The sequence below is a fragment of the Talpa occidentalis genome, unplaced genomic scaffold (assembly GCF_014898055.3).
Source record: "Talpa occidentalis isolate TD23 unplaced genomic scaffold, MPIMG_talOcc4v2.1 talOcc4.15, whole genome shotgun sequence".
NCBI classification, from domain to species: Eukaryota; Metazoa; Chordata; class Mammalia; order Eulipotyphla; family Talpidae; genus Talpa; species Talpa occidentalis.
The window spans coordinates 53468947-53494601 of NW_023601543.1; the positions used below are offsets into that span (position 1 = coordinate 53468947).

The window sequence follows — 25655 nt, forward strand, 5'->3', positions numbered from 1 at the left end:
GCAGGTTTTCCGATCCCATGCAGACCGGGTAAAGGAGGAGTCAGAGTCCTCAGTAGTTTTTTTGCAGGTCTTTTATTGGGGTTCACCAGGCATATGGCAGGCAGGGGTGCTGGCTGGGGGGCTGGGAGGCTGGCAGGCCTCCCAGCCCTCAGCAAGTCTTCACTCTATCTGGACTCTCTGGCGTTCGTTCTGCTGCTTCTCGGCTTCGGCTTCTTCTGCTGCTGCTGCTGCTTCTGCTGCTGGCGTCCCCCCGTGACGCCGCCCTTAAAAAGCACAGTCTTAGCTCAGTTGAATCCCATCTACCTATGCCCACACCCTATTCCAGGTGCCCGCCATCAGGCATGCATTCAGGATAAGAATCCATCATCTATCCTGATGGTAGAAGGGCAGAAAAGCCTGACATTTTCTTTACCCTACAACCCCGCACTCCAAACCCACAGACTCCAAAAACAACATCACCACCACTAGAGTTGCAGACAGCACTGAAGCTAATTATTAGTACCATAACTGAAGTTCATCTTGGTGCTAACTCTGCTAAAATCAATGTTGTTGCTAACATCTGCATTTTCTTGGGCTCTGGCCTCAATTGCTAATGAAAATATGTCCCAGACCTGAGCATCAACACCTAACTCTTCCCTTGTTAGGCAATTAATATCCACGTTATCCCAATTCCAAGACCCAGCCACAGCTTCCTCTCCAATCCCCATTTGGTCTCTTGTCTCAGCAATAATCACAGCTGCAAACTGGACTCCATTTCCACTGCCTCCTGGAACCAAGCAGCCCAGTCCTTGAGCCCTTTCTTCTGCACTTTAAATGGGGATGACAATCACTCTAAGAAAAGTAACACTTGTAACTATTTATTAAGTACCTATTTAGACTTTGTATGAAAGTAATAGCAGTAACTTTTTTTAAACTTTTAATTATTAGGGCTCTATCATGGGTCAGTCCTGAGACCTAATTTCATCTCTAATAACTTAGGTGATGTGACTTTAGGCAAATTACTTAACGTCACTGAGCCTGTGTCTTCTGAGAGAGTACATGTGTTATGGATTGAATGATTATATTATCCGCCAAATTCTTATACTGATGCACAACACTGTATTTGGAGATAGGGTCTTTATGGAAGTAAAGTCAAAATGAGGACATAATGGTGGGGCCCTGATCCAGTAGAATTAGTATCTTTATAACAAGAGGCTGTTTCTCCACCATGTGAGGAAATAGTGAGAGGGTGTCTGTTTGCAAAACAGAAAGAAAGGTTTCACCAGAAACTGATCCTGCTGGAACTTGATTTGGGATTTCTAGCCTCCACGACTGTAAAAAATTAATTTCTTTCTTTAAGCTACCCAGTTTTTTTTTTTTTTTTTTTTTTTTTGCTATGGCAGTCTGGAAGGGCAAGACATGACACTGAGCAGGTTTTCTAGGATCCAGCAGACCAGGTGAAGGAGGAGTCAGAGTCCTCAGCAGTTTTTACAGGTTTTTCATTGGGGTTCACCAGGCATATGGCAGGCAGGGGTGCTGGGGGGCCAGGAGGCTGGCAGTCCTCCCATATCAAAGCAAATCCGCACTCTCTCTCAGCTTCTGCTTATCTCTGCTTCTTTCTCGGCTTCTCTTTCAGCTTCTGCTGGCATCCCCATGACGCCCTTAAAAAGCACAGCCTTAGCCCAGGTGAATCCCATCTACCTATGCCCACACCCTACTCCAGGTGTCCGCCATCAGGCATGCATTCAGGACCGCAGGATCCATCATCTATCCTGATGGCGGGAGGGCAGAAAAGCCTAACATTTTTCCTTACTCTATACAGTCCCAGCCGACTAATACAAAGTATGAAGAATTAATGATTGTAAGGGGCAGGAGGACACGGAGCAGGATCACTACCATCCGAGCAGACGGGGTACAGGAAGAGAGAGTCCTGGAGCCCTCAATAGCTTTTGCAAGCTTTTATTGGGATTTTACCGGGTACACAGCAGGCAGGGGTGCCAGGGGTGGGGGTGGGGTGGGGGGCCGGAGGCTGGCAGGCCTCCCAGCCCCCAGCAAGTCTTCACTCTTTCTGGGCTCTCTGGCGTTCTCAGGTGGTCTCTCTGCTTCTCTGCTCTTCCATTCATTCTTCTGCTTTCTTTCTGTCTGCTTCTTTGCTGGTGTCCCCATGACACCGCCCTTATAAGCCTAGTCTTAGCCCAGGTGAATCCCATCTACATATGCCCACACCCTATTCCAGGTGCCCGCCATCAGGCATGCATTCAGGACCACAGGGTTCCATCATCTATCCTAATGGCAGGAGGGCAGAAAAGCCTGATGCTTTTTCATTGTAGGGTAACTACAATGATATAATATAAAATTTATGTGAAGCAGCATTTTGGGACAAAAATAACTTGAAAATACTCAAGATTTGCAGGAAAACTTGAGTATTTTCAGTTTGCTAGTTTCATGATAGGAGTGTCATCCCTACCTGCTTGGTAGTCTGCTGTTGTGGACACTCTTATATTCCAGGTAACTTGAAAAAAGCAAACAAATTGAGCAAATCTGCTGTCTAACCCCTGGGCACCATGTGGCAACCTCCTCCAAACAAATACTAAACACAACTCCTGGAGAACAATTTCTAAGACCCTCCTGCCCCAGACTCAATCCCAAACACACACTTCATGGTTTTGGCCTCCAATATTGAGCCATTTCCCATTGGCCCTTGTAGGGTAAGGAAAAATGTCAGGCTTTTTTCTGCCCTCCCGCCATCAGGATAGATGATGGATCCTTGCGGTCCTGAATGCATGCCTGATGGTGGGCACCTGGACCACTGAGGACCCTGACTCCTCCTTTACCCAGCCTGCTGGATCATGAAACCTGCACTGTGTCATTCATGACTCTACAATTGGCGTAGTCGGCAGGATGATCTGTGCAGATGGGTATGGAGCCCTCCAAAGACCTGGAGGGACTAAGGAGTAACAGACTGCCTGTGACAATGCTGGAGGCATCATGGTGACACAGGAGATGGACGAGGTCAAGGAGCTACAGAACGAGACCTCACATGAAGGAGATGCCCGAGAGGACCAGCCAACGACCCCTGAGGCAGCAGAATTGTTAGGGAAGAGAGGACCATGATTCAGAGCTCGCTGGTGCTGATGGCAGGGAGAGGCCTAATGGACTTGGACTAATGGACTTTCACTGACAATCCTGCCAGAAGGCGGAGGACCTTGGCAACTTGTTTTTTGATAATCTGGGGGTGGCCAGTGGGCCTTGATGGCCAAAAGCAGCCTGTGTATGCCCAGCAGCTAGGCAGAGGAGAAAAGCCAACTGAGAAGGCAAAAGCTGGTACTGATGTTGAGTACTGATGTTGGGAAGCCTTGAGTGGCTGTTAAGCACACTAAGTAAGCTGAGGAAGGCCAGTGAATTTCGTAAAATCATCTGTGGGTGATGCCCTGCTCATTGTCTAGTGAGGTTGAGGAGCTGAGGAACCCGTCCTTGGGGGATGGGTGGGGAACGTGGCTTGGGGTGGAGCCTAAGCCGAATGTAGAGTTTGGATCCCGAACCCATGTGCTTGTGCAATGGGTTGGCCTGAGTGCAGGGGTCTGTGAGTCGCATTGGTGGCTATGAAGGCTGAATGTCAGAGCGACTGCTGACAGAAACCCTGAGGTTTGGCGATTACCCCCAGCAGAATAGAATCCTCAATCCCAGAGTGAGTGCATCCTGGGGGTGGATGTGGTGTGTGGCTTGTAGCCGAGACTACAGCCAGAGAAGGCCAGGAAGCCTATCAGCTCCTGGTGTGTTACAGTAGATGCCATGATTCCCCTCCCTTGTATGAGCAGTGCCTTTGGCAGCAGATTTGGTGGCTTATCTGCTGGTACCAATAATTGTCTTTTGCCACTAGGTTGGGGCCCTGCCTGGACTTATTTGTGTTCTGTTGTATTTTGTTGTTATATTGTGATGTATTTGCTTTTGTGGGCCATGGCTGCATTGTTTATGTTTGCTAAGAAAATTGTATATATGAAGACTATATGGCAGAAAACCCTGAGGGGGTGGACTGTAGGGTAAGGAAAAATGTCAGGCTTTTCTTCCCTCCTGCCATCAGGATAGATGATAGATCATTGTGGTCCTGAATGCATGCCTGATGGGGGGCACCTTGACCACTGAGGACCCTGACTCCTCCTTTACCGGGTCTGCTGGATCATGAAACCTGCACTGTGTCATTCATGACTCTACAGCCCTGTGCAAAGCAATCACTTGGTGTTGCAGAGGAGACACAGCTAGTACATGATGTAACAGGAAGACCAAAAATATACTGCCACCTATGAATAGTAAACTCAAGTTTCTGTTATATGTGTTAAAAACAGAGGAGCAATTCTTCAAGCACACCCTAGCACAAGAGCTTCACGTTTGTTCTAGCCCAGTCTTGGAATTGTTCATCCATGGGAATTGTGTACAGGATTCAGTTCTAGGGAATGAGACGCCTGTCCATACCTCTAAAGCTATGCAAAGGGGTAATCAAGTACTTCCTGGATCAGACCAGTATACATGGAATACTCCAGGACCTGACAAAGTCTCAAAACACCACTTCATTCTGTTTCATAAATTCATCTGTGATGAACTTCTTCACTCCCCCAAAGAACGAGTGTTTTACTCTGACACTAACACTTGGAAAAAAATAAATAAACAGATATTAGAACTGCCCAGATGAGTGCAGAGACAATTCTCATCTTAGAAGAGGCCTCTCTAGCACATGAGGCTATCTCAATGAAGTCAGAAAAATGTGAATACACAGTTACTAGAAATAAGCAACTGAAGGTAGATGGTTCTTTGTCAGGGATAGCCTAAATGTTTACCTTATATCTCAACTTAAAAAAGACAGAGAATGTGGGGGAGAGAGAGCAGAGACATTAGGACTATTTCTTCATTCGCCCTGGACCCTCTATCCAGTCTTTCATCCCTTGGCTGCTCCATCAGACCACCAGGCCAATGCAATCCTAGGACTTTTCTCATACCAAAGTACAATATGGAAAACAAGAGAGAATCCAATCAAACCCAGGGTGCAGTCGCAACTTGTGCAACACCTCCCAGATGACAGCTGCAAGGGGTGGCCAGAAAGGACAGGAACAACAAATGAACACATGGAATTCCAATCATGCCCACCCATTCAAATGCATGCCCAGTCACTGATGATCATTGACCTTGTTATCATTCATAAAAAGGAATCTTGGTACAACCACAAGAAGACATAATTTGGGTGTATCCTTGGTCTTAGGGGAACAACAGGACAGAAATATTCATATTCAGTAGCCCTCTGCAACAAACACACCAGTCAGCTTGTTAGTGGGCAGACTGAGGGACAACCTGAGACCCCCACACTTGCATGATATAAAGGGACTCTGCCATCCACCTTATAAAGACAAAACATACTCTTAGAGTGTAAGATATTTAATAGAATGATTGTGCATAGAGAGGGGAGAAGAGAAAGAATATAGTTTCCCAATAAAACACCCAGTTACCCATCCCCTCGTAGGTAAATGCCCAACCAAAAAATGTTGGCCCAAAGCAGGAGCACAAAGGTCCAAAATCTTGCCACAAGTCTAAGGCACCTTTTTGGAGGGGAACCATAAGAAAAGGGCAGAGGGAGCAGGCAAATCTGTGATGAAAGGAGCAAACTTGAAGTACATTGCCAACAGAATCCAACAATACATCAAAAGGATAGTACACCGCAATCAACTGGGATTCACCCCAGGGGCACAAGGATGAGTCAACATACGAAAATCAATCAGTGTAATCAAACACATCAACAAAAAGAAAAATAAAAACCATATGATCATACCAATAAATGCTGAGAAAGCATTTGACAAAGTCCAACATCCATTTATGATGCAGGTCCTTGAAATTCTCAGGATACAAGGAACATACCTTAACATGATAAAAGCCATAAATGACAAACCCACTGCCAATATTATTCTCAATGGTGAAAAGCTGCAGGCCTTTCCTTTAAGATCAGGAAGAAGACAAGGATGTCATCTCTCTCTTTTTTTTTTTAAAGATTTATTTATTTATTTATTTATTTATTTATTTATTTATTTATTTATTTATACAAGCACTGGGTACAGTCAGAAGTGCAGGAGGGTGAGAGAATTCACCAGAGCCAGAGCGGGGATTAGAGCAGGCAGAAGGACCGAAGTACACTGCTGAGGGGAGCAGCAGGCGGCAGGAGAGATCTTCGCGCCATGTGGGACCCTCCTCCAGCGGTCAGGGAGCAACCAGGGATGGAACGCAACCCAGCGCTCAACCGCTGTGCCACCGGGGAGACCCAAGGATGTCCTCTCTCACCACTGCTCTTCGATATAATACTGGAGGTCTTAGCCAGGGCAATAAGACAAGAGAAAGACATACAAGGAATCCATATAGGGAGAGAAGAAGTAAAACTATCACTATTTGCAGATGATATGATAATGTACATAGAGAACCCTAAAATCTCCACAGAAAAACTACTTTAATTAATCAACCAGTTCAGTAAAGTAGCAGGATACAAAATCAACACACAAAAATCCGTAGCCTTTCTATACACAATTAGTCTGAAGAAGAAGAAATCAAGAAAACCATCACTTTTATAACTGAAACAAAAAAATCAAATACCTGGGAATAAATCTAACAAAAGAGGTGAAAGACCTATACAAAGAAAATTATATAACACTGTTAAAAGAAATTGAAGAAGACACAAAGAAATGGGAAGACATCCCCTGCTCATGGACTGGAAGAATTAACATTATTAAAATGGCCATCCTACCAAAAGCAAAATACAGATTCAACGCTATTCCAATAAATGTCTCAATGACATTCTTCAAAGAAATAGAACAAATACTGATGAAATTCATATGGAACCACAAAGAAACACAAATAGCCAAAGCCCCACTGATGAAAACAAAGGAGAAAGGAGGTCTCACACTTCCAACCTTCAAGCTATACTACAAAACCATAATAATCAAAAGAGTTTGGTATTGGAAAAAAAAAAAAAAAACAGACACACAGACCAATGGAACCAAATAGAGAGCCCAGAAATAAAACCACACTTATATGGACAACTGATCTTTGACAAAGGATCAAATAATATGCAATGGAACATGGACAGTTTGTTCAATAAGTGGTGCTGTGACAACTGGACCACCACATGCAAAAAAATGAAACTAGACCACTACCTCTCACTGTGCACAAAAATCAACTCAAAATGGGTAAGAGAACTGGACATAAGACATAGCTAAGATATGGAAACAACCCAAATGCCCAAAAATAGATGACTGGATCAAGAAAATGTGGTACATATACACAATGGAATACTACTCAGAAATCAAAAAGATAAACACATGCAGTTTGTAGCAACATGGATGAAGCTAGAAGGGATCATGCTCAGCGTAATAAGTCAGAAAGAAAAAGAAAAATACCAGATGGTCTCACTCATAGCAAGAATTTAGAAAACCTAAATAAGAGACCAGGAAAAAGACCAAGCAATGCAATGTAATAATCAAAATCAACAAGCAACTATAAACCAGAGACACACTACGGGATGGGGAGGATTAGGGAGGAGCAGGGAGAGGAAGAACTAGAGTCAAAATAAGGGGGGGTGCAATTGTATGGGGAATATAACCAAAATGAAAATGCATACATTGTACAAAGATGGAAAAAAAAAACAGAAATAAACATAGGTAAAACACTACAAGACATACATCTCAGAAACATCTTTAAAGACTCATCACCCAAAGCAAAGAAAGTCAAGGCAAAGATAAACACCTGGGACTACATCAAACTGAAAAGCTTCTATACAGCCAAAGAGGCATGGACCAAAACAGAGAGACACTCCACTGATTGGGAAAAAAATCTTTGCACTCCATTCAACTGATAAGGGACTGATAACAAAGATAGACAAGGAAATAACAAGTCTCAACAAAAACACAATAAACAATCCAGTCAAGAAATGCGCAGAAGAACTTAAAAGAGGAAATGCAAAAGGTCAACAGGCATATGAAACAATGTTCAGCATCCCTTATAATCAGGGAAATGCAAATCAAAATCACACTGAGATACTACCTTACACCAGTAAGAATGGCACATATCAAAAAAACAAGCAACAACTAATGTTGGCGAGGATGTGGTGAAAAAGGAACTCTCCTACATTGGTGGTGAGAGTGCAAATTGGTCAAACCACTATGGAAAGCTGTCTGGAGTTTCCTCAGTCTACTAAAAACGGAGCTACCATATGACCTGGCAATTCCACTCCTAGGGATCTACCCAAAGAACACAAAAACATTGACTCAGAAGAACTCCTGTACACCTATTTTTACTGCAGCACTATTTACAATAGGTAAAACCTGGAAACAATCCAAATGCCAAAAAATAGATGACTAGATCAAGAAGATGTGGTATATATATGTGATGGAATATTATTCAGCAATCACAAAAGATAAATTCATGCCATTCGCAGCAACATGGACAGAACTAGAAGGAATTATGCTCAGTGAAATAAGCCAGAAGGAAAAAGAAAAATATCAGATGGTTTCACTTATTGCAGGAATATAGGGGAACAAAATTAGACATCAGTATGAAAAGAAATAATAAGAGTACAAAACACAACAAAGCAAAAACAGACTGTGGTGATGGTGCACAGGTGTATCGAGGAAGGAAATTCTATGGGGACTCAACCTGAGGGGGTGGGGGGAAGCAAATATTGTTTAAAAATGAACAATGATTAAAAAATAAAAAATTAAATTTAAAACAATTGAAGTACAAATCATGAGAAAGGCTGCTATTGTCAGCCTCCCCATGTCTCACACCCATGTGTCTCTTCCAAGTGCCCCTTTATGTCTTGACTCCACATGTCTTCTCCAAATTCCCCAAGTGTCTTGGGCAAGTTCAAAGCCTAGAATCAAGCAGGCCTTTCATCTCCGCATCTGGAAGTCTTCAGAGTTCTGGAAGTCTGTGGAGATCTGCAAGTCTGCAGAGGTTTTGAAGTCCAATGAATCAGCCTGTGAAACGTCTGCAGCCGTGTGTTCAATGTATCTCTTCTGAAACTGTCTAATCAATGATTCAAGCTGGATTCTGCTCTGGCTTATATCCTCTTCAAGATCTCTGCCTTTCAAGCCTGATTTGGTCATTTACAATCCTGTTTTATTGGTGCCAGGCAAGTACCAATAAGATTGGGCCATTTTCAATCTTCCATATAATTTTTACTGTTAGTTTTTATTCTATAGTCTCAAAATCCTTGAGTGGCACCTGTGAAAGCTCAAAACTAATTGGTCCACTGAGAGCTCAAACTTCATTTGTCCATTTCCAACCTAGTGTCATATTCAAAAGTGAAACCCTGACCTCCTGTCCAGACCTGGCCTACACTGAAGTCAAGAAAGGCTCATCAGCAGTGTGCTTGGGGAGCTGAGGCAAGAGACAGCTTCAGTGGGACTGGATACTTGCTACACCCAGTGTGCTTCAGGAGCTGGCCCTATGCTCCATGGCCTCTCTTCTGAAGCTCAGGCTATGTCAGGGCAGACTTGCTGCCAGAGGCAGCACACAGTGTGTGCTGTGGCAGAGTGAGGAAACCACACCACCACCATTGGAACCCAAAATTCTGACCTGGGGACAGCCTCAGTGTGATGCACTGAGGCAATGGGTACCAGCCAAGCTGCCATGCCCCAGTGTACACCAGGGCTGTAGAACTCTGTTTCAATAAAAACTATCCTGCATATCCTTAAGGAGGGTGTGTCTCATTTAATCCTGGGCCCCAAACCCTTCTTCTGCTGGGTTCTCGTGTTTAGAATCCCAAGTCATCTTATTTCCAAGCCCTAGTTCCTCTGACCTCAACAAAACTGCAAGTCACTTCCAAGACCCACCCCTTTACCATATATGTATGTCCCCCATTGCAACACTAACCATAAGTCTTTCTGGGGCCCTGTGCAGGCATACACTTTGGTGGACTGGATGGATTGAACACCTCAGTCCTATAAATGCTCTCAGAGCAGCAGATCTCACCCCCACATTTTCTAATTGCACCACTGGCATATCCAACACAATCCCCAACTGGCCTCCTCCCCCTGTTGTACAGTACCTCTTCACACTGCCCCTTCCCCTATGCCATCCACTTCTCCTCTGCAATACAACTATGAAATGTCCCTTGCTTAATATGATCCCTCCCTCCACTCTACAGTACTCTTTGGTACACCTCCCCTCCCCCAATACCTCTATTTCACATCTTCAAGTGACCCATCCTACCCTTTCAACAGCATTGATACCCCACCCACATTCTAAAAGTATTACATTCTGTTATATTCCTTCTTGAACACTACCAGGTCCTGTTCCTCTCATTTTTAAGCCAGAATCAACTGTATCCTAATTCCTCTTTCCCTCTTTGAACCAGGTCCTTTCAGTTGTTGAAAAGATAGTCCACTAACTCCTTTGTCTAATTCCACAATCCTAATTTCTACAATCCAGCCTAACAGAGTTCTGGCATTTCCTGTCTCTCAGAGATATCTTTGTTTCTCAAATACCTTGGACTAAAACTCCTAGCATGCTGTGAATTGGACTTCCTGTATGGGGGAAAGGTGAGAAGGAGTAAGGAGAAAGGTAGATATATACTTTTGTGTTGGAACAGGGAGCAAAGGGAGAAAAATGGAACAGCTAATCCTGGAACTTCAGGATTTTTCCAAGCAGGCAGGACCACGGCAGTCATCATCTCTACCCCCTGGTGGATTTTATGGTACATTGTGAATTTTGGGTCTTTCTTTCTGTTCCAGCTCTCTGGTACCTGCCAAACTCCTTTCTTGAGGTTCCTTCTAGGAGGTGCCTTGAACTGGCAAGTTCTCAGGCCTCTGTGATCCTCCTCTATGCCCATTTTGTTTCACTAAACATTTGCCCATGAGGGAATGGGTAACTTGGAGAGTTTGATTGGAGTGATCATAGTCTGTTATTCGAAGTCCTTTCTTCTCTCTCCCCCCATCTTGAACTCGATACCAATTAAAAATCTTTGAGGAGTTACATCACCAGCATGGTGGGGAAGGGGTGTGTTCAAATTCTCCTGTAAAAACAACCAATAAGGGAGAAATTACAAGTTCCTGGCAGGACCCAAATGTTTTGGACAAAGTTGGTGACCCAGCAAAAGCATGGGGAAGGTGAGAGCAATGCAGGAAGGAAAGAGAGAGAGTATTAATCTGTGCCCCTTCCCTCCTCCCCCACTCACAAACTTCGCCCAGGAGAAGAAAAGGAGGAGATAAAGTTTGGAAGCAATGGAAAAACACTGAGTCACCTAAGAACTCCAGAAGGTGACACAAACAAAAATCAGGAAGATAACTTAAGCAGAGAGGAGCGGGGCTTCTGCAGTCTCCAAGCCCATGATTTGAAACTGAGTTGAGCCTGACCAGGCTGAATCATGGTGGGATCCAACATCAGGGCGACCTGCTAACACCAGTAGTGCTCAGCCCCTATGCCACTGTTGCCAGCTAGAGACCACACCACTTCCCTCTGGAACTGAGGGTGGGGGCCACAAACAAACAAAGGGCAGCAGGTTACCACATGTGGAACAGAGCAGGAATCCTGCAGTCCCCAAGCCTGCAATTTGCAACTGAGATGAGCTGGGCCGGCAGGGCCTGGCCAAGCCGTGCTGGCTGGGCAGCAACCACCATGAGGGTGACCTACTGGCACCAGGAGTGAGCAGCCCCTGTACCATTGTTGGAAGCTAAGGACCCCACCATTTCCCCCAGGAATGGAGGAAATACAGAAGGAGGGGATGATCAGGAACAGTGCCCATCAACATATCCACAGCATCACTACCATTGTGCAGTTTTGGAAAAATAGTGCTGGACTCAGTCTGACTACTAGTTCCTGACATCCCAGAAGGAGCACTCCAAAGAGATGCCCGCCAGTATCAGCAGCACAGTGTCCCAATGCATAGAACAAATTAGAAAACAAACAACAAGGTGAAGGAAAAATAAAAATAACGAAGCAAACCCTCGGGGTAAGGAAACACCACAAAAAGACAACCAGCAACCAGAACTCAACAACAATGACATGGAAGAGCTTCTCTGCCTGCCAGATAGAGAATTTAGAATTGTCATGGTTAAAAAATATAAAAAAAGACAAAAAGGAAAAAAAAATGAGACAAATAAATAATGAAATGAAGAATGTAACTGAGACCTTAAGGAAAGAAAAAAAACACAGGGGATTAAAACATTAATGGAGGAGCTAAAGAACTCTGGGAAAAGCAATGAAAAAAGAACTGATAAAATGGAAGAATGAATCAGTACTCTCTAAGATACAGAAATAAAAAGAACCAAAACAGAAAAAGAAAGAGAAGTAAGAAGGAAAAAGAAAGAAGAAATAGGGCCTCCCCAGTGGTGCAGCAGGTTGAGCACCGTGCTGTGAAGCTGTCCGCAGCCTCCGTGGCGCCGGTTCGATTCTCAGCCGGCCAGGGACATACCCACACGGTGTGGCAGACCTCTCTTGACTCACCCACTGCTCTCCTCAGCAGTGTATTTCAGTCCTTCTGCCTGTTCTTCTCCCTGCTCTGACTTGCACCCTCCTGCGCCTCTGGCCTGTACCCCAGTGCTTGTATAAATAAATAAAATGTTTTTTAAAAAAGAAAGAAGAAATCTGACACCATGAGGAAAGGAAATATAAGAGTTATAGGAATACGAAGGTCAGGAGAGAGACCAAGGAACCAAAAAATTTTCAAGAGGATAATCAAAGAGAACTTCCCAGCCATGAAGAAGGAGATGAAAATAGACATACAAGAAGGAAGAAGAACATCAAATTTCCACAATGAAAGGAAAACTACAGTAAGACACATAATAGTAAAGCTTCCAAGAATACAAAACGAGGAAAAAATAAGGAAGCTGACAAGAAGGATGAGACAGATAACATATAAAGGAAAACCAATCAGGTTGACATCAGACTTCTCCAAAGAAACACTATAGGCAAGAAGAGAGAGGGACATAGTCAACAAACTCAAACACAACAAATGCCAACCGAGAATACTATATCCTGTAAAGCTCTCCTGTCCCTATTAAGAAAAAATAAGGACCTTTTCAGACAAACAGAAACTGAAGAAATTCATTACACCTAAAATACTACAAGAAGTCTTAGTGCCAAAGACAACAGAGGAATGAATAAGAAGAACAATAAGGCAAGGAAAAAACTCACAAAAAGACAAACAAAATGGTAAATACAGATGCCAACATATCAATATTAACTTAAATGTAAATGGACTTAACTCATTAATAAAAAGACACAGAGCCACAGGCTGCATTATAAAACCAAATCCAACCTTCTGGTGTCTCCAGGAAACACATTTACCTAAAAGGTAAGCATAGACTGAAAGTAAAAGGTTTGAAGACAATCCTACAAACAAATGGACCAAAAAAGAAGGCAGAAACAACTATACTTATATCAGAGGAAATAGTCTTCAAACTAAAAAATGTAAAAAGATACATAGATGGACTCTACATTATGATTAAGGGGATAATACATCAGGAAGATTAAGGGGATAATACATCAACATATACTCACCAAATGAAGGAGTACTAAAATATATAAGACAATTATTATTATCAGCTATGAAAACAAACATTAGAGAAAATACATATATAGTAGGAGACCTCAACACCCCACACTCACCAATGGACAGATCAATGAAACAAAAAATAAATAAATACAGTAGACCCCTAAATAAGACATTGAACTCATGGGCTTAACAGACATCTATAGGACACTGCACCCAAAAAAATCCAAGCACACATTTTTCTCAAGTGCAAATGGAACATTTTCCAGAATCGATCACACATTGGGCCACAGGACAAATATCAAAAGGTATATTACAACTATATTGTCTGATCATAAAGATATCAAACTAGAAATAAATCATGAAAAGAAAACAAGGAACCACTCATTTCATGGAGATTGAAATCCACACTACCAGAAGACCACTGGACTAATGAGGAGATTAAAGAAGAAATTAAAAAATACTTTGAGTTGAAAGAGAAGAAGGACACCAATTTCCAGAATGTATGGGATGCAGCAAAAGCATTAATAGAAGGAGAGTTTATAGCAATACAGGCTTACATCAAGAAACATGAAAGAACTCAAACAGCCTAATCTTCCCTCTCAAAGAATTAGAAAAAGAACAACAACAAAAAAATAAAAACCAGAAGAAAAGAAATAATAAAACTCAAAGCAGAAATAAATGAAATAGAAATATAAAAAGCAATCCAAAATATCAATGAAATCAAAAGTTGGACCTTTGAAAAAATAAACAAAATTGACAAGCCTCCAGTCATTCTCACAAAGAAAAAATGGAGAATGGTCAACTGCAGGCACTGAGAAAACAAACACCCAGTACCATTGTTGCAAGACAGGAATTGCAGGTTGGGGACCCCATGGAGCCACAGCAGAACTGAGACAGGGCAGGCCCAGCTGAAAGAGGTTAGCTGAAAAGTGCATGTGAGCCAGGACTTGCACCCATCCAAAGTCAACTGCAGACACCAGGGAAGCACAGCCCCAGCACCATTCTTGGGAGAAAGGGAGTAGCAGAACAGGGATCTCAAGATTCCCCTCTGGAGTTAAGTAAATACAGAGGAAGGGGTTCTTCAGAGAAAATGCCCATCAACATATCCGCAGTACCACCACCCTAGTAGAGTACTGGCATAAGAGTACTGGACTTGATCTAATCACCAGTTTCCAACATCTCAGAAGGAGACCCCAAAGAGACGTCTGCCAGGACCAGTGACACAGTGTCCAACACATAGAACACATTAAGAAACAAACAACAGGGAGAAGGAAAAATACAAAAGACACTCACAAAAAGAAAATCAGCCACCAGAACAGCAATGACATGGAAGCACTCCTCTGTCTGCCAGATAGAGAATCTCAAATCACCATGATGAAAAGACTGAATGAAGTAAAAAAGGAAAAGAATGATATGACAAAAATAATCAATGATCAGAAGAATGTAATTGAGTCCCTAAGGAGGGAAATGAAAGAAATGCAAGAGATCAAAAGATTAATGGAGAAGATAAAGAACTCTGGGGAAAGCAATGAAAACAGAATAGATGGAATGGGAGAAGGAATTAGTACTCTCGAAGATACAGAAATAAGAAAAAGCAAGAAAGTAAAGAGACTTGTGAAGGAAAAGAATGAAGAAACACTTCAAGAACTATATGATACTGTGAGGAAAGGAAAATAAGGGTTATAGGAATCCCAGAAGATCAGCAGAGAGACCAAGGTACCAAAAAACTATTCAAGGTGATGATGAAGAGATTGTCACAAACATGATGAAGGAGATGAAAATAGACATACAAGAAGTGAGAAGAACACTGAATTACCACAATGAAAGGAAAACCACAGGAAAATACATACTAGTAGAGCTTTCAAGAGTCCAAGACAGGGAAAAAAAAATGAAGCTGACAAAGGGGAAGAAACAGATAACCTATAAAGGAAAACCAATCAGGCTGACATCAGACTTCTCTGAAGAAACACTGTGGGCAAAAAGAGAATGGAGGGACATATTCAACAAACACAAAGACAACAAATGCCAACCAAGAATACTATACCCTACAAAGCTCTCCTTCCTCTATGAAGAAATGTAAGTACCTTCTAAAAAAAACAGAATCCATAGAAATGAATTATGGCCAAACCCCCACTCCCAAAAATACTACAAGAAATCCTAAAGCCAAAACTAACAGAAGACTGAATAAGAAGAACAGAATAAGACAGGAATAAAATCACAATAAGACAAACAAAATGGCACATACAGACAACAACATATCAATATTAACTCTAAATGTAAATGGACTGAACTCATCAATAAAAAGACACAGAGTCACAGGCTGGATTATAAAACAGAATCCAACATTCTGCCGACTCCAAGAAACACACTTAACTACAAAAGATAAACAAATGTTGAAAGTAAAGGGTTTGAAAACAATCCTATGAGCAAATAGACCAAAAGAAAAGGCAGGAACAGCTATGCTGATAACACATAAAATAGACTTCAAGCTGAAAAATTTAAAAAGAGACATAGATGGTCACTACATTATGATTAAGGAGACAATACCCCAAGAAAACATAACACTCACCAACATACACTCACTAAATGAAGGAGCCCCAAAATATATCAGACAATTTTTATCATCTCTAAAAATGGACATTATAGAAAATACATATGTATTGGGAGACTTCAACACACCTCTCTCCCCAATGGATAGATCAACGAGACAAAAAGTAAGCAAGGGCACTAGAGCTCTAAATAAGAACCTAGACCTCATGGGCTTAACAGACATCTATAGAGCACTGCATACACAAAAAAATCAGAGTATACATTTTTCTCATGTGCAAACAGATCATTTTCCAGTATTGATCACATACTGAGACACAAGACAAACATCAACAGACACACTAAGATCAAAATCATACCAACTATCTTCTCTGACCATGAAGTCACCAAACTAGAAATAAAACATGAAAATAAAGAAAGGAAACCTCCTACCTCATGGAGATTGAAACCCACTAAGGGAAGACCACTGGATCAATGAAGAGATCAAAAAATAATTTTAAAAATACCTTTAGATGAATGATAATGAGGACACAAGTCTAAGAACATATGGCATACAGCAAAAGCAGTATTAAGAGGAAAATACATAGCAGTACAGGCTCACATCAAGAAACAAGAAAGAACTCAAAGAAACAACCTAATCTGCCATCTTAAAGAACTGGAAAAATAACAACCAAACAAAACAAACAAACAAAAAAAAAAAGGCCCATAGAAGAAAGGAAAAAGAAAAGAAATCAAAGCAAAAATAAATGAAATAGAAGTTATGAAAGCAATCCAAAAGATCGATGAAACCGAATTTAATTCTTAGAAAAAATAAACAAAATAGACAAACCTCTAGCAAGGCTCACAAAGGAAAAATGGGAAAAAACAGAAATAAATAGGATCATAAATGAAAGAGGAAAATTCACAACAGACACAGCAGAAATAAAAAGAATAATCAGAGATTACAATGTACAGTTATATGCAAACAAGTTCAACAATCTAGAAGAGATCAACAAATACATGTAACTTTACAATCATCCAAAGCTAGATAAAGAAGAAATAGAATACCTAAACAGACCAACTACTAGCAGTGAAATTGAAACACTACTCAAAATCCTCCCCAAAAACAAAAACCCAGAAACAGATGGCTTCACAAATGAATTCTACCAAGCAGTCAGAAATGAATTAGGGCCTATCCTACACAAATATTTTCAAAAAAATTGAGAAGGAAGGGATACCACCAAATATGTTTTAGGAAGCCAACGTTACACTAATACCAAAATGAAAAAAGGACAACACACAAAAAGAAAACTACAGGCCAATCCCTCCAATGAATACTGATGAAAAATCCTCAATAAAATCCTAGCCAATAGAATCCAACAATGCATCAAAGGATAATTCACCATGACCAAAAAAGATTTATTCCATTGACACAAGGATGTTTCAACATTCAAAAATCAACTACTTTAATCTGACAGATCAACAAAAAGAAAAATAAACACCATGCGATCACAGTAACAGATGCTGAGAAGGCATTTGACAAAGTTCAACATCCTTTTATGAACAAGTGCCTTGAGGGGCCTTCCTGGTGGCTCATGGGGTTAAGCACCGTACTATGAAGCAATCCACCGCCTCTGTAGCATGAGTTCGATCCCCGGCCAGCCAGTGAGAAACCCACATGGCATAGCATACCTCTCCTGCCTCACCCATTGCTCCACTCAGCAGTCAGTCTGCCTATTCTGCTCCCCACTCTGTCTCTGGTGAATCCCCTCACCCCCCACATCTCTGGCCTGTACCCCAGTTCTTGTATGCATAAATAAATAAATCTTAAAAAAAAGAAAAAGTGCCTCAAAATTCTCGGGATAGAAGGAACAAATCTTAACATAATGAAGGTTCTACATGACAAGCCCATAGCCAATATCACTCTCAATGGTGAAAAAATGAAAAACTTTCCTTTAAGATCTGGAACAAGACAAGGATATTCACTCTTGTCACTGCTCTTCAACATAATACTGGAAGTCCTAGCCAGAGCAATAAGACAAGAAAAAAAATACAAGGAATCCAAATAGGAAAAGAAGAAGTAAAACTATCACTGTAGATGATATACTAATATACATAGAAAACCCCAAAAACCCTACAGAAAAACTAATCAAAACAATCAAACAGTTTAGTAAAGTAGCAGGCTACAAAATCCACACACAGTAGCCTTCTTATATACAAACAACCAGTCTGAAGAAGAAATCAAGAAAACCATCCCTTTTATAATGGAAACAAAAAATCAAATACTTGGGAATAAACCCTATGAAAGAGGTGCAGGACCAACAAAGAAATTTATAAAACAATGTTAAAAGAACTAGAACAAGATACAAAGAAATGGAAAGATATCCCCTGCTCATGGGGTGGAAGAATTAATGTTATCAAAATGGTCATCCTACCAAAAGCAATTTACAGAATGAACACTGTTCCAAAAAATTTTCAATGATAATCATCAAAGAAATAGAACATATATTGATGAAATGCATATGGAGCCACAAAAATCTCGAATAGACAAAGCTTTCCTGAATAAAACAAAGGAGAATGGATGTGCAACACTCCCAGACTTTAAACTATACTATAAAGCGATCATAATTAAAACAGTATAGTACTGAAAAAAAAAAAAAAAACAGACACACACACCAATGGAACTGAATAGAAAACCCAGAAATAAAGCCACACACACGGACAACTAATCTCTAACAAAGGAACAAAGAATATGCTATGGAACAGGGACAGCTTGTTCAATAAATGATGGGAGGAATACTGAACCACTACATGCAAAAGAATGAAACTAGACCTCCTCAGTGGCACAGAAGGTTGAGCACAGGGCTGTGAATCTGTCCACAGCCTCTGTAGTGTTGGTTTGATTCCCAGCCAACCAGGGAGATACCCACATGGTGCAGCAGACCTCTCCTGTCCCACCCGCTGCTCCCCTCACCAGTGATTTTGGTCCATCTGCCTGTTTGGCTCCCCGCTCTGTCTCTGGTCAATCCTCTCACACTCTTCCACCTCTGGCCTGTACCCCAGTTCTTGTATAAATAAATAAATCTTTTAAAAAAATGAAACTAGACTACTGCCTCACATCATGCACAAGAATAAACTAAAAATGGATAAATGATCTGAACATAAGCCCTGAAACCATAAAATATATATATAACAAAATATAGGTAAAACACTACAAGACAATTAAGCAATTCCACTCCTAGGTATCTACCCAAAGGACACAAAAACCTTAATTCAAAAGGATACCTGCACCCCTATGTTTATTGCAGCATTATTTACAATAGGTAAGCTATGGAAACAACCTAAATGCCAAAAAATAGATGACTGGATCAAGAAGATGTGGTACATGTACACAATGGAATATTACTCCGCAATCAATATGACAAACTCAATGCATTCAAAGCAAAGTGGGTGGAACTGGAAGGGATCACGCTCAGTGAAATAAGCCAGAAAGATAAAGAAAATTAATGGATGGTCTCACTTATAGCAGGAATTTAGAAGACTCAAATAAGGGACCAGCAAAACAAATAATTATAATAAAGTAAAAATCAAAGTCAACAGGCAACTATAAATGAGAGAGATACTATGGGGGTGGGAAAGAAGTGAGTAGGATCAAAACAAAGGTGGTAGGAATTTTACAGGTACTATAACTAAGATTAAAATGCATACATTGTACAAAAATGAAAAATGATGAAAAAATTAATAAAATTTAATCCTACTCCTTTCTCTCCCCCCCCCATAGCATGTCTCTGGTTTATAGTTGCTTGTTGATTTTGATTTTTACTTTATTATAACTAGTCTTTTTCCTGGTCCCTTATTTAGATTTTCTAAATTCCTGCTATGAGTGAGACCATCCGGTATTGGGGAATTGTATGGGGACTATAACCAAGATGAAAATGCATACATTGTGCAAAAATGAAAAATGATGTAAAAATATATAAACTAAAAATAAAAAATACTTAAAAAACCATTTAAAAACTGAGAAAGAAGTAATATTCTGAAACACAAAACACATTTTTATTATGCCGTTATGCTGACATCAAAACCAAATGAAAACAACACACACACAAAAAAAATACAGATCAACCACCAATCACAGATGCTAAAATCCTCAATAAAATCTTAGCAAACTGAATCCAACAATTCATTAAAAAGATTATACATCAGGAGCCTCCTTGGTGGCCTAGGGGTTAAAATTCAGTGCTATCACCACTACAGCCTGAGTTCAATCCCCAGCCAGGGAGCAAACCCACATATGGCACAGCAGACCTCTTCTGTCTCACCCACTGCTCCCCTTAGGAGTGTATTTCAGTAAATCCACCTGTTCTGCTCTCCACTCTAACTCTGGTGAATCTTCTCACTCCCACCCTCCTCATCTCTAGCCTACACCCCAGTTCTTCTATGCAAAAATAAACAAATTTTAAAAAAAGATTATACATTATGACCAAGTTGGATTTATACCAGGGATGCAGAGGTGGTTTATCATCCCAAAATCAATAGACATAATTCACCATAACAACAAAAGGAAAGGAAAAGCGATATCAAAAGATGCAGAGAAAGAATTTGATATGATTGAGCATCTATTTATGTCAGAAACACTTGAAAAACTGGAGATAAATTGAACATCTCATAACATCATAAGGACCAGTCTCAATGATTAAAAACCGAAAGCCTTTCCCCTGAGATCTTACAAGAGAAGGATTCCATTCTCACCACTAATATTCAGCATAGTATTAGAAGTCCTACTTCTAATTGCTCTACTTAAGAGCAATTAGTAAAGAGAAATCTATAAAATTACTCCAGTTTGGGAAAGAAGAGGTAAAGATATCATTATTTGCAGATGATATAATAATATACATAGAGAGACCTAAAAAGTTCACAGAAAAACTAATTGAAACAATAAACCAGTTCAACAAAGTAGCAGGCTACAAAAATCAACACAAATAAATCAGTTTCCTTCCTTTATGCAAACAATGAGCACAAAGAAGAGATTAAGAAAGCCATCCCAATTATATTATCAACAAAATAAATTTAAATACCTGGGATTAAACCTATCAAAGCAGGTGAAGGACCTATATAAGGAAAACTACAAGATACTGTTAAAGAAATAGAAGAAGACAAAAACAAATGGAAAGTCATTCACTGATCATGGATTGGAAGAACCAACAATGTTAAAAGCATTTATAGATTCGATGCAATCACAATGAAAATCCCAATGGCATTATTCAAAGAAGTCAAACAAAGATTACCAAAATTCACACAAATTGCAAAAATCCACAAATAGCTAAAGCTCTCATGACAAAAAATTGGGAAAATGCAGGTGTCATACTTCCAGACTTGAAACTATACTCTAGAGCCATAATAATTATAACAGCATGATAATGGAACAAAAAGACATACAGACCAATGTAATAGAATTGAGATTCCAGAAATGAAGTCACACATATATGGACAACTAATCTATGATAAATGAGTGAAGAATATACACTAGAACAAGAAATCCTGTTCAATAAATGATTTGGGATAATAAAGTGTCAAAAAATGAAGCTAGACCACCATCTCACACCACATATGAAAATCAAAGCAAAATACCTGAAAGGAGAGATCATACAAACATACATTGTACAAAAATGAACAATGATGTAAAATATATTTATGTAAATTTTTTAAATGGATAAAAAACTAGAATGTAAGACCTGAAACCATAAAACAAATAGAAGAAAACATATCAAAAACACACTATGATGTAAACTTCAAAAATGTCTTTTCAGATTCATGTCCACAGCAAGGAAAAGAAAGGATATGAACAACTTGGACTATATCAAACTGAAAATCTTCTGTACAGCAGAAGAGACAGTAACTAACAAAGATATCCCATAAAATGGAAGAAAATATTTGTACACCATTTTTCTGCAAGAGACTGACTTCAAAGATCTACAAAAAGTTCATACAACTCAACAAAAACAAAACAACCAACCAAATCAAAAAATGGGTAGAAGCTATAAATGGGTAGAAGAGCTCCAAAGAAGACATACAGAGGGCAAATAGGTATATGAAAAATTGTTCATTTTCCCTTATCATAAGGGAAATGCAAATCAAAATCACAATGAGATACCACCTCACACCTGTGAGGATTGTGCATATTAAAAAGACAAGAAACAAGTGCTAGTAAGGCTGTTGAGATAAAGGAGCCCTCTAATACTGCTGGCAATGTAGACTATTCCAGCCCCTATGAAAAATATTGTGTGGGTTCCTAAAAAGACTAAAAGTGGATCTGTCACATGATCCAGCAATTCCACTCCTAGATATTTACCCTAAGAACACACAAACACTCATTTGAAAGGAAAACTGCACTCCTATGTCTATTGTAGCATTATTTACAATAGCCAAGATGTGGATACAACTTAATGTCCCAGAACAGATGAGTGGATCAAAAAGATGTAGTATATTTATGAAATGGAATGCTACACAGCAATCAAAAAGGATAAACTTATGCCATTTGTGGCAACATGGAAGGACCTAGATGGGATTATGGTAGGTGAAATAAGCCAGAAGCAGAAAGCTATTACTAGATGGGGTCACTATATATGGAATCTAGAGAAACCAAATAAAGGATTAAACAAAGACAAACTCTAAAACCAGTCCTTAAAAACTGACCATAGCTCTGAGGCATCCAAGCAGAGAAGGGGAGAAAGATGAGGGTGAAAGAAGAGAACAAGGGTGGGGAAGAGCATAATGGACTCCATAATGTCCTTGGTAATGGGAGAGCTATGATGACCACCAAAGGGAGAAATTCTGTGCTGTCAAAATATCAGCAAAGATACAAAACAATGGTAAGTCATTAATAAAAATACAATTAACAATAATAAACTGGCAAAATTAATACAATTGAATAATTTGTTTTAAATTTATATTCTTTCTTTAAAATGTTTGTAGATTATATATACTAGCTCAAAGGAACCAAAATTTTATTTAACAATTTAGAAGATTAAGTATATCAAATTAGCATAAGTATGGCTTACTTGATTGTTCTAGCTATTTAAATAAATCATTTTAATTTATGTAAATTATGCAAATTTTTCATATTTGGAATACTGTCTAATATCTATTATGTGACATGTGTAAGTCTTGTCCAGGGAAATTTGACTAAGATTTGACTATAATTTGGTATTTTATATTGTATTTTCCATAACACATGTTTAAATACTTAATTTGTCTTTTTTTTCTAAACATTCATGTTTATTTTTTCACAATATAGGTTTTCTCCTCTCAGGTGCTGTCACCATAGTTTTCCCATCATTGAAGTGTCCACAGTTTTCCACCACACTATACTGGCCCACTGTTTTCTACTCTCCTTACTCCTTCCCTCTCCCCCTTCCTGAGTATCTCAGATATAAGGTCTGCTTTCAAGGGTCAGTCTTAGTTTGCCATTGTCTGATCCTTTTCTTGGTTTCTCTATATTCCACATATATGTGAAACCATCCTGTATTTATCTTTCTCCTTCTGGCTCACTTTACTAAGGATAATCCCTTCCAGTTCCATTCATGTTGCCACAAAAATATAAATAGATAAATAAATAAATAAATAAATAAATAAATAAATAAATAAATAAATCATACAGAAAATAGTGATTGCAAAGGGGGAAAATGCTTTTAATTTTTAAGTTAATGGAGACTGTGTAACTGGGAAAGGGCTGTGCTCACAGCCAGAGGTGAGCTGAAAAGCCCCCACAAGCCAGTCCCCATCAAGCCTCCTGGAGCCCAGAGGGGTGATCCAGCCAGTTCCTGGGCAGACAGAGTGTGCTCGAAAGTGCCCTCCCAACTCCTCATCTTAGATCAGGGACATTTGGTTTGTTTGCAACACACCCAGACTGCTTGGAGCTGGGATAGGGCTGCACTCACAGCCAGGTAAGATGAAAAGCCCCCACAAGCCAGTCCCCATCCAGCCACCAGAGCCCAGAGGGGGATCCAGTCAGCGACAGGGCAGACCACAGGCCAACCCAGGGAAGTGCCCTGCCTATTCGCCATTTTAGATCAGGGACCTTTTGTGTGTCTGAAACACACCTAGACTGCCTGGAGCTGGGAAAGAGCTGTGCCCACAGCCAGAGATGAGCTGAAAAGCCCCCACAAGCCAGTTCCCATATGGCCACCAGAGCCCAGAGGGGGATCCAGTCAGCCCCGGGGCAGACCTAGAGTACTCAGAAGTGCCCTCCTCACTCCCCATCTTAGATGTGGGACCTTTGTTAACACACCTAGACTGTGTGGAGCTGGGAAAGGGCTGCGACCACAGCCAGAGGTGAGCTGAAAATCCCCACAAGCCTGTGAGCTGATAAGCCCCCACAAGCCCAGCCTGTCTGGCCATAGGTCTGAGCCCAGAGGGGATCCAGTGATTTGGAGCCTAGCAGGCAATCCACCACCACAGGGTAGACTGTGGGATCATAAGATCCTCCTTGGAATTAAACAAATACAGAAGGAGGGGATTCTCTGTGACAGTGTCCACTAACATAGTCATAGTACTACTGCCCTACCGGAATTCAGACATAACAGTTTTTGACTCGATTGGACCACTGAATTCTGACATCCCAGAAAAAGCACTCCAAAAAGATGTCGGCCAGTACCAGTGACACAGTGCCCCAATGCATAGGACAAACTAGAAATCAAGCAGCAGGGAGGAGAAAAACTACATGCAACCAAGCAAGTCCTCAGGAAAAAGACACACTACAAAAAGAAAACCACCAACCAGATTGTAACAATGACTTGGAAGAACTTCTGAGCCTTCCAGAAAGAGAATTTAAAACTGCCATGATTAAAAAACTGACAGAAGTCATTAAGGAAAACAATGATCAGAAGAAGGAAATTGAGTCCCTAAAGAGGGAAGTGAAGGAAATGCAGGAGATCAAAGGATTAATGAAAGAGCTAAGAACTCTGGGAAAACCAGTGATAACAGAATAGATGAAATGGAAGAACGAATAAGCACTCTCAAAGACACAGAAATAAAAAGAACTAAAACAGAAAAAGGAAAGAGAAGTACAAATGAAAATGACTGAAGAAAGACATCTGGAACTATCTGACTCCATGAGGAAGGAAATATAAGAGTTATAGGAATCCCAGAGCAGAGGAGAGATTACCTAGGAACAAAGAAAATATTCAAGGAAATAATCGAAGAGAACTTCCCAAACATGAAGAAGGAGCTGAAAATAGACATACAAGAAGCAAGAAGAACACCAAACTTCCATGACAAAAGGAAAAATACAGCAAGACACATAATAGTAAAGCTCCCAAGAATCCAAGACAAGGAAAAAATAATGAAGCTGACAAGAGGGAAGAAACAGATAACATTCAAAGGAAAACCAATCAGACTGACATCGACTTCTCTGAAAGAAACACTACGGGCAAGGAGAGAGAGGAGGGACATAGTCAACAGACTCCAAGACAACAAATGCCAATGAAGAATACTCTACCCTGCAAAGCTTTCCTTCCTCTATGAAGAAATAAGAAGGACCTTCCCAGACAAACAGAAACTCTGGAATTTCATTACAACTAAACCCTGACTCCAAAAAATACTACAAGTCCTAAAGCCAGAACTA

General features: G+C 40.4%; 1 protein-coding gene across 1 annotated transcript in view; it reads right to left on the reverse strand.

Annotated features, from left to right (window-relative positions):
* TRO (trophinin) overlaps nt 1–25655 on the reverse strand; it is a 37958-nt gene that overhangs the window by 2634 nt on the left and 9669 nt on the right.